Source organism: Protobothrops mucrosquamatus, unplaced genomic scaffold (genome assembly GCF_001527695.2).
Source record: "Protobothrops mucrosquamatus isolate PMUCROS unplaced genomic scaffold, P.Mucros_1.0 scaffold240, whole genome shotgun sequence".
NCBI classification, from domain to species: domain Eukaryota; kingdom Metazoa; phylum Chordata; class Lepidosauria; order Squamata; family Viperidae; genus Protobothrops; species Protobothrops mucrosquamatus.
In genome coordinates, this window is record NW_015386590.1 from 463,326 (window position 1) to 472,799 (window position 9,474).

The following is a 9,474-nucleotide window of genomic DNA, read 5'->3' on the forward strand; positions in this document are numbered from 1 at the left end:
TGTTCAGATCCTTCCATCCAAGAGAGGGAGGAGTTTTAAAGCAAGTTATATCAGTTCATCCCTATTAACTTTTTTCCATAACCCTCATCCTTAAATAGTATTCTTCCTTGCTCCCATTCTCCAATCTGGAGATTGTTAATTAATGAATCAGTTAAAAAATGGGAAACTTCCCATAGTGATCTGCAGAACTGTTAAAAAGTGATATTGATTGATGGGATCCCCCTCTGGTCTTCCTATTCCCACATTTTTATAATACCTTATAAATACCTACAGACTTGGTACGGTCTATTACTGTTCTACTTTTTAAGAAAACCAACAGGATTTCAATTACCATTTATATATCTCCGAAACCATGTCCATGCTTTCTGTTCTATAAGTTTTTCAATTGGCTAGAACAGGAGAAATTTCTGGCCAATGAAAAAAGAGGTTTTAGCAAGAATAGGTAAGCTACAGATGATTTTTTTTAGCAGACAAATACCCACATATTTGTGCTTCTTATATGCTGTCTTCATTGATTTAAAATTAGATTTTAATTAGATGTCTACAGAAAGTTTCCAATGGCAGACTAGAGGTTACTCTACTTAATTAGGATATTGCATGGAAGTGGTATCCTTGGAAATTTCTCTGCAGGTATCTAAATTCAGGAAACAGTGAAGTAGAGGCGTATTCTGGCTACCCTCCTTTTCAGCATTGCTATAATGTCAGTGGTCATCCCCTTAACCAAATCAGAATTAACAACAAACCTCTCAAGGCTAACGATATGGTCATTTTTTAAAAAAAATAGTAATCTTACTATGTAATTTATGGTGTTTACTTAACTGAATCATTTTATTTATTTCTATTGACATTTTATAACAAAATTATTGAATATATTTTAATTTGAGCATTGCAATTATGTAAATGTCAGTAACTCTAATGAGGAAAACAACCTACAGAATAATGGAATTTAGTTGTGGAAAGGCTGATTCTGATTGAGAATCAGAAGAAGAAAATGTCCCATCAGTCTGATGAAGGAACAAATTACACAAGGTGTAATTAGTGGACTTGTTAGCTGACTTCTCTTTCATCATACCTCACGGCTTTTCCAAGAATATTCACATAATCTATCAGCTTTCATTTGGCCCATTTGTGATTAATTAGGGAACTCACTTTAATTGGATGTGTGCAGCTAGATTAATATAGGTGATGCTTTCATCTGGACTCCTGCACTGAGAAGAGAGTTACAATTGATGATCCAATTCTAATGGCAGTATGAATATTAGTTTCTGTAGAAAATATAAATATCTGGACTTTTTCTTTCAAGTTATGATTGGACAATGACACTGCTCAATCATTGGCCTCATTAGAGGACACTGAGCCAGTCATTAAAAAAAAGAAAGAAAATCTGGTGGGGAAGGTTTTAAGATATCTGAAATTGGTTTCAGTAAGCTGAATATTTAAACATATTCCTATGAGTTGTACAGTGCATTCAGAAAGTATTCAGACCCCCTTCACTTTTGTCAGTTTTGTTATGCTGCATCCTGATTCTATAGTTGTTGAAATTCATTTTTTTTCTCATTAATCTACACTGTACTCAGTACACCAAAATGTCTTCCCAGTCCGTGCTCCTGAAAAACACCCCCACAGCATAATGCTGCCACCACCATGCTTCACTGTTGGGATAATATTGGGCAGGTGATGAAGGGTACCTGGTTGTCTCCAGGCATAATGTTTAGAATTGAGGCCAAATAGTTCAATCTTGGTTTCATCAGACCAGAGAATCTTATTCCTCACAGTCTGAGAGTCCTTTGGGTACTTTTTTGCAAACTCCAAGCGGGCTTTCATGGTTTTTGCAGTAAGGAGAGGCTTCTGTCTAACCACTCTGCCATAAAGCCCAGATTGGTGGAGAGCTGCAGTGATGGTCATCCTTCTGGAATTCTGCCCCATCTCTACACAGGATCTCTGGAACTCAATCAGAGTGACCATCGGGTTCTTGGTTACCTCTCTTTTATTAAGGCCCTTCTTCCCGATTGCTCAGTTTCACCAGGCAACCAGCTCTTGGAAGACTCCAGGTTGTGCCAAACTTCTCCCAACTAAGAAGAAAAGTTTTCACTTTCTCATTATGGGGTACTAGGTGTAGATTAATGAGAAAAAAAAGAATTTCAACAACTATAGAATCAGGTTGACAAAAATGAAGGGGCTCTGGATACTTTCTGAACCTCACAATCTATATAAAAGCTATGAACGGTGCAAAGAGTCATGGAAGATACACGCTCGACATTACAAGACAAGATAGAAAGACCTGCACATGGATTAGAAAACAAACAAAAGTATATGATATCACCAAGAGGGTTAAAAAAATGGAAATGGAAATGGGCTGGTCACATAGCAAGAAGAGCTGATGGCAAGTGGACCAAGGCATCATAGAATGGATCCCACTTGATAAAAAGCACCAACGAAAGAAATCTAAAATGAGATGGACTGATGACATGCATTGTGGGCCCAATTGGCAAAAGAAATCTCAGGACCGTATTGGTTGGACACATGTGGAAGAGGCCTTCATCCTGCGGTGGATAGAGATGGAGAATGGCTAAAATTTCCTTATATAAAGGCAAGGATTACCTATATATATTGATTTTATGTTGTTCGTCCATCGATTTCGATGAAGACCTTGACATCTTATGGATTATGGGCCATCAGCGGTGTGTCCGTAGATGGCTGATGAGACCGATGTTAGCACGGAATGTTCTGCCACATACTGAACAGAGAAATGTGGACACTATTTCTTCAGCATTTGCAGCTCTGGCTTTACGGAGTGCTCGCTTCTCTTGTGCCAAGATTGTCCTTCTGTGTTCATATGTCTGGCAAACCTGGTAAACCAGAGTACGCCATGTCGGTTGATCATGCGCCAAAAATTCCCAAGAGATGGTGTCGATATCCAGGGACTTGAGAGATGCTTTCAGCGTGTCTTTGTATTTTATATTTTATACAGTGCAGAGTAATCTATGAGTTTCATATATAAAGCTCAATATCTTAAACTGGGGTTGGATAAGCTGGGGCTTATGGCCTTTATGAGGCTTCTAGTCATAATGAGATTTAGATGTCCAAGACTATAGGCTCAAGTTTCCTATGCAAGCTGGAAGCCAAACAAAAAACAGCTTAAATGAGAAAAAAAGGAGTAGGGAATGTCAACCTACACAAGAGTTTTTCCAGGCCTCTTCTAAACCATCATATCAAATAGATCCCGCCTTTTAAATTTACAGATACTACTCAGAAGTAGAACCTTTGATTAGTTTCCCTGAAAGCCTTCCAGACTGTTCAATGTTTTATTTATTTTTTTAAAGCAAGAAACCTCTTTAAAAAGTGCATTGTTTAAATTTGTTGCTGAAGCATTGTTAATTTGCTTCTTTAAAATGGGATTGTGGATCTTGTTTTGCATTTAATTTAGTAGTAAGGCATTGTTGGCCATCATGCATTACAAGACTAATATTTATTTTAGTTTATTTATTTTCTACTTTATTTATTTTATTTTTATGCCATCTTCCCTACAAGGTGACTCTGGGTGGCTTACAGGTTACTGTTATAACAATAATAATGATAACTATTTAGCATCCATCCATATATGAAAGCCTAGCTATGAAACTCAACATTCAAAGAAGATTGTGCATCATATAACTGCTTTACTGCAATTATGATTTACTACTGGCAGCTGTCTCTGACATGTGATTTTTGGTTAACAAGAATGGTCAGTAAACAGTTATAATTAAATGAAATATATTTTATTTATTTACCTGTTTAAACTTTGCTCAAGGAAGACTTGAGTGAGATTTCCTTTCCCCCTGTTTCAGATGTAATTCTGGATACTACTGTTTTTGAGAATGGGCAGATACTAAATAAAGGATTCAGCCTAATACTCAAATGAAGACAATGCATCTTACTTTTTGTCTTTTAAATGTACTGAAGGTCTCCTTCTCCCCCCCCCCCCGAGATTTTCATTCTGATTCATATTTATAAGGTTTTACGTTTGTATATGAGTAAATAACTATTTTCTAAATCCTACATGAAACACAGCTTCAGCAGAAAATTAGTAATATTATTTAGAACAGCTGTCAGCATGAAAAGAAAGGGCTAGGGATAGAAATCCCCATTGGAGTTGTTTTGAAAATACCCCCTGCAGGTGTTTTGTTTACACCTTCAGGAGGATAAGCAAAAAAACAAGCCTTTTTAAATCATGTCTTCTGAAGGAAGAAAAGAGTACTAATTGGATACTAGATGGTTATAATCAATAAAATGGCCACGTCGCAAGTATGTAATGAACTGATTCCAACATTTTGCTGCCAGCAATGATTTGGAAGGGAGATAAAATATTAGAAATAAGTAGTAACTAAAAAGAAGGCCAACATGAGATTTGGAATTGGTCACCAGAGGACTGCCAAGAAAGGGAAAAAAACAGCCTGTAAGAAAATAAGTATCCTGGCATCAGGATGTTAGTGGAAAATAGTATGTCTTGAACAACATGGCTGAAGTCACGAAAAAAGGGAACCAGGACATCTTCTAAGAAGATCATGTAGAAAATCCTTTGTTTGTTAAAGAAGAGTAGGGAGAAAAGAAGGCAGATATTGGAGGGCTGAACTGTAATCTAGGGCATGGATCCTCAACACCCAGTCTGAAGAATGGTACCAGTCTATGGCCCATTGGGAATCGGGCCACACAAGCGGCAGGTGCAGGCACAACCCCCCCCACCGCCACTGCTGGTCCACAAAGCTGGAAAGGTTTGAGATACTTATTTAAGGCAGGGGTCCCCAACCCCCGATCCATGGACTTCTACCAGGCTGCAGCATGCCAGCAACTGGGCCGCACAAACAAGCAAAGCCCCATCTGTGGTATGCAGGCAGCACACAAAACCATCCTCCCTCTTGTCCATGGAAAAACCTCTCTCCACGTAATCGGTACCTGGCACCCAAAATATAGGGATCTCTGATCTAAGGGATATCTAAATATCTAAGGATGAGGAGATAGATATTTTATATCCCCAAATTCTGTCTTTTCTGAGTATAATTAAGGGAAAGAGTAGGACCGACATGAGGACACAAATAAGAAAGAAAGTAATGGGACATTCCAAAGATACTCCATTATAGATTTTAAAATAGCTACCCTGGAACAAAGAAATGTCACCAGTATAATCAAGTGACAGATTGTGGAACTTGTATACATTGAAAGGTTTTTGCAGGCTACCTCAGAAAGTCTTAATAAACACAATAGGCTTTTAAAACATTACATCTGTCAATTTATAAAATACTTGTAATATGTCTCATCTGTAACTTCCACCTGCACAGTCACCCTGTCTTTCCCCTTCTTTATTCCCCCATTACAATTTATATTCTACAGTTACCCAGTGCAACTGAGGAAATAAACTGTAATTCATAAAAGCTTATATCTTTTAATAAAATGTAATTAAACTAGAGGGAGGAGAACAAATTCTGGTTCTTCTTTCCTGAGGGAAAAATGTGTGACAATGGATGTTTAACTTTGAACCAAAAACTATTTAGGACAAAAAAGGAGGAAAACGTTTGGAACCACTTGAGTCTCCTCAAGGCTTTGTCATTTTTGATCCAAGGATGATGCACAATAGGATTCTGTGAAAACATTGGTACATCAAACAATTTGTTGAAATGAAAAGTGAACACGCTTCAAAGCAAAATATCAGGTTGGGGGATTTAAAAATGCTTTGGAGCTTTGAAAGCAATTTGAAGATTTGATGTCTATTTTGCTGCTTTTGGAGTTTTATAGACAAAATACACTGGCACAATTTCAATTCCATTTGTACAGAATGCTGAGGAGAAGGTGAGTGATATAAATGGCTCTCTGATGGATATATCTGAGTAGCTGGCCAGTTGGATTTTAACTTCGTTATTTTTTTTTTAACCTGTCAGAACTCTTAGAATGTCAAGTTTAACTTTGTTGGGACCTTTGTTTAGATTCTCTACTCTCAGCTTCTCTAATCAAGCCATTTATAAGCCCCAACTTTGTAATCCTTTGTAGCAATAAAATATTATGCTTCTATGCTGGTCTTGCCAATCCAACAGACAACTAATTGTGTTCTCAGTCCCTATAGGTGAATTTTAGGCTGCCCTTATTTTTAAATTCTCCATGAGTGGGGCAGGTTTCACAGTAAATAAATGGTTGACTGGCTAACGCTTACTGTCACTAGAACAAACTTTTACTTTATTATGGTGAATGGGGGAGGAAGGGAATAAATTACATTTGTTTGATATTAGCTTCTTTCTCTACTTACCTATCTCTGTAGCATTGTATTTCACTATGTCATTCTGCTGCTCTTCATTCAGCTAAACCAGACCTGGGCATTTTATGACCCTTTGGCTACATCTAGCCCTTTAGCTGTCCCTGTCAAGCCTGTTAGTCTTTTATTTTAAAGGTGACTGCTTTTTTTTTTTTTACAAATTACATATGTGTGGGTGTGCATGCCTACATACCTTCACAGCCCTACTAATTTGGCCCTCCACAACAATCTCAGTTTTTTATGTGGTCCCTTGGGAAAATTATTTGCCTTCTGCTAACCAATACAAAACACTCCTGGCAAACCAATGTCAGACAAGCTCAGTTCCACAAGAGGTTAAGAAGTCAATTTCCATCCACCTATACTACTTCCCCAGGCCCCCAGAAAACCCAGCAAAGTTATCCCACTCCACAAGGCAAATGTTGAAGCTTATAGCCTTATTGCCTATAAAAAAGTCCTTGTTTCAAAAAAAAATCAACTCTGAAATGTCAAACTGAATGAAAATGATTCACTGAGTCTTAAACCACAAACTCATGTTTGATCATGCTGTGTTTAAATCCTGAATACTCAATTCAAATGAGGTCAGGGCTGATGGGAGGCACAAACCAAGTGTTGCTTGCATCTACCAGTTCAAGCAAATTGTGACACACTAGGATCAGGATTGCATCGGAATGAAAGTGGTAATTTTGATTGCCTGTACTGCACATAATTTCTTGTCTTCTTCCCCATTTTTCTGTTTTAGAAGCAAGTAAAAAGGAGTAGAAAATCTCCGTTATATAAACTGATCAATCTTCGCTGGTCAGCATTAAGTCTCTTTTGGTGGAATGAGGCAGTGAGCCTTTTCATTTCTTATATTGATTTGACAGCTTTAATAGGACATTGGCATTGCATTTTCTATTTCATAGGTTTTATTTTGATTTGTTTCTCAGGATAACTTCAGGCTGCTTAGTCAATGACTATATTTTGTCCCCAACATTGCCATCTATTCTGGAGTTCTGGAGTTCACGCAGTTAATAGCTCTACTGTATGCTTGTCATAGATTGTTATCTTTAATTTCTGTTAATAACGCAGCATACAGAAAATGACACTGTATGAGCCTGAATAGCAGAATAAGACAGCTAGCTTTCAGTTCTATGTCTGTTGCAACTTGTGTCAATTATAGCAAGTTTGGAGGAGATGCCATTCAGTCAATGTGTGAAAAGATTTTTCCCCCTTTTTGTAAATGGCCAATACTTGAAGTAGAAGTTAATATTCCTACCTTGTTGGGCAATAATCAAATCCATGTCTATCCAAAGGTAAGTCCCCTGATGACTTATTTTCTGGTAAGTTTGTCTAAGTTTGCTCTCTTGCTATGTTCAGCTCAACTGCTGCTGAGGCTGTTGCCATGATAGAGAAAGCCTTTCAGTCTACTTAGACTGATGTGGTTGTATTCTTTATTATATTTTAATATTTTGGGGTTATCTTTCAGCCTAGTAAAGGTTCATGTTGCTCAAATAGCAGAATATTTTTTTAAGATTCTACACTTTAAAGACTAACTTAGTAAGTAAATATTTTTCATTTAGCCAGCACTGTCCTGCTGTGGTTTTTTTCACAACTTGAGAATTCCTGAAGTATTAGAATTATGGAAAGTCTTAAATATTGAAAATATGGCTCTTGTTTTTTTTTCCTTCAGATAGTGCTAGGGATAAAGAGCTATCTTGAGGTAAGATGAGCAGCCTATAACTTTTATAAACAAACAAACAAACAAAATCTTATGTCCAAAAGGTTTTCACTTACTGGCAGATAAATTGGTGCGGACAGGTCCTGCAAACTAAGTTACACGAATATTGCACAAGACTTTCATGTAGAACAATTTTAAAGATAGCCACATAAACTCACTGGCAAATAAAAACTTTTTTGGGCAAGAAAGGAACAAGAGCTGAACATAGTAAGAGAGCAAACTTAGACAAACTTACCAGAAAATAAGTCATCAGGGGACTTACCTTTGGGTAGACATGGATTTGATTATTGCCCAACAAGGTAGGAATATTAACTTCTACTTCAAGTGATGCCAAAATTCAGTCATCTGGGAAATCTGTTGCCTTTTACCTTGTCTCAGAATGGTTTGTTGGGGTAGGGACCTCTACATTCACTGTGAATTGTTGCCTTTGGCAAAACTTCAATAGCAGGGCATAGATAATGTGCTGCTCAGGAGTTTCTTTTGACTGCAAGTTTCTGACTGTGGCACAGAATGATAAGAAGCTGCCCATCATTGGCAGAAGTCTACGAAAGTCATTACATTGCATTTTGAGCTGTCATTGTAGAAGATTCTCCTTAACAATAATACATCAGTCAGTGGAAAAGCACATTGGATTAGTGCAAGACATCCTCGCTTCAATCTGTGGCAGTGCAGGCAGCAAAATATATGCTAGTTTAGCATGCTAAGAATACTGTACTGCAGGCTAACTCTGCCCACAGTCAAAAGTTCAATCCAGACCTCCTCAAGGTTGACTCAACTTTCCATCCTTCCGAGGTTGGTAAAATGAGGATCTAAATTGTTGGGGGAAATATGCTAACATTTGTAAACCACTCAGAGAGTTCTGTAAAGCACTTTGGAGCAGTATATAAATCTACGTACTTGATATTGTTACTGCTATACTGGCTCACAAACAGGAGGATGTGTGTGTGTGTGTGTGTGTACATAATTGTATCACTAGGAGCTCCATCTTGTGACATTTTCTTGTGAGATTTAATAACACTCATAGTTTCATTTCATATATATATATATATATATATATATATATATATATATATATATATATATATATATATATATATATATATATATATATATATATAATGATAAAGTTGGAAGGGACCTTGGAGGTCATCTAGTCCAACCCCCTGCTCAGGCAGGAAACCCTATACCATTTCGGACAAATGGCTGTCCAGTCTCTTCTTAAAAACTTCCAGTGTTGGAGCATTCACCGCTTCTGGAGGCAGGTTGTTCCACTGGTTCATTGTTCTAACTGTCAGGAAGTTTCTCCTTAGTTCTAGGTTGCTTCTCTCTTTGGTTAGCTTCCACCCGTTGCTTCTTGTCCTGCCTTCAGGCGCTTTGGAAAATAGCTTGACTCCCTCTTCTTTGTGGCAGCCCCTGAGATATTGGAACACTGCTATCATGTCCCCCCTCGTCCTTCTCTTCGTTAAACTAGACATAC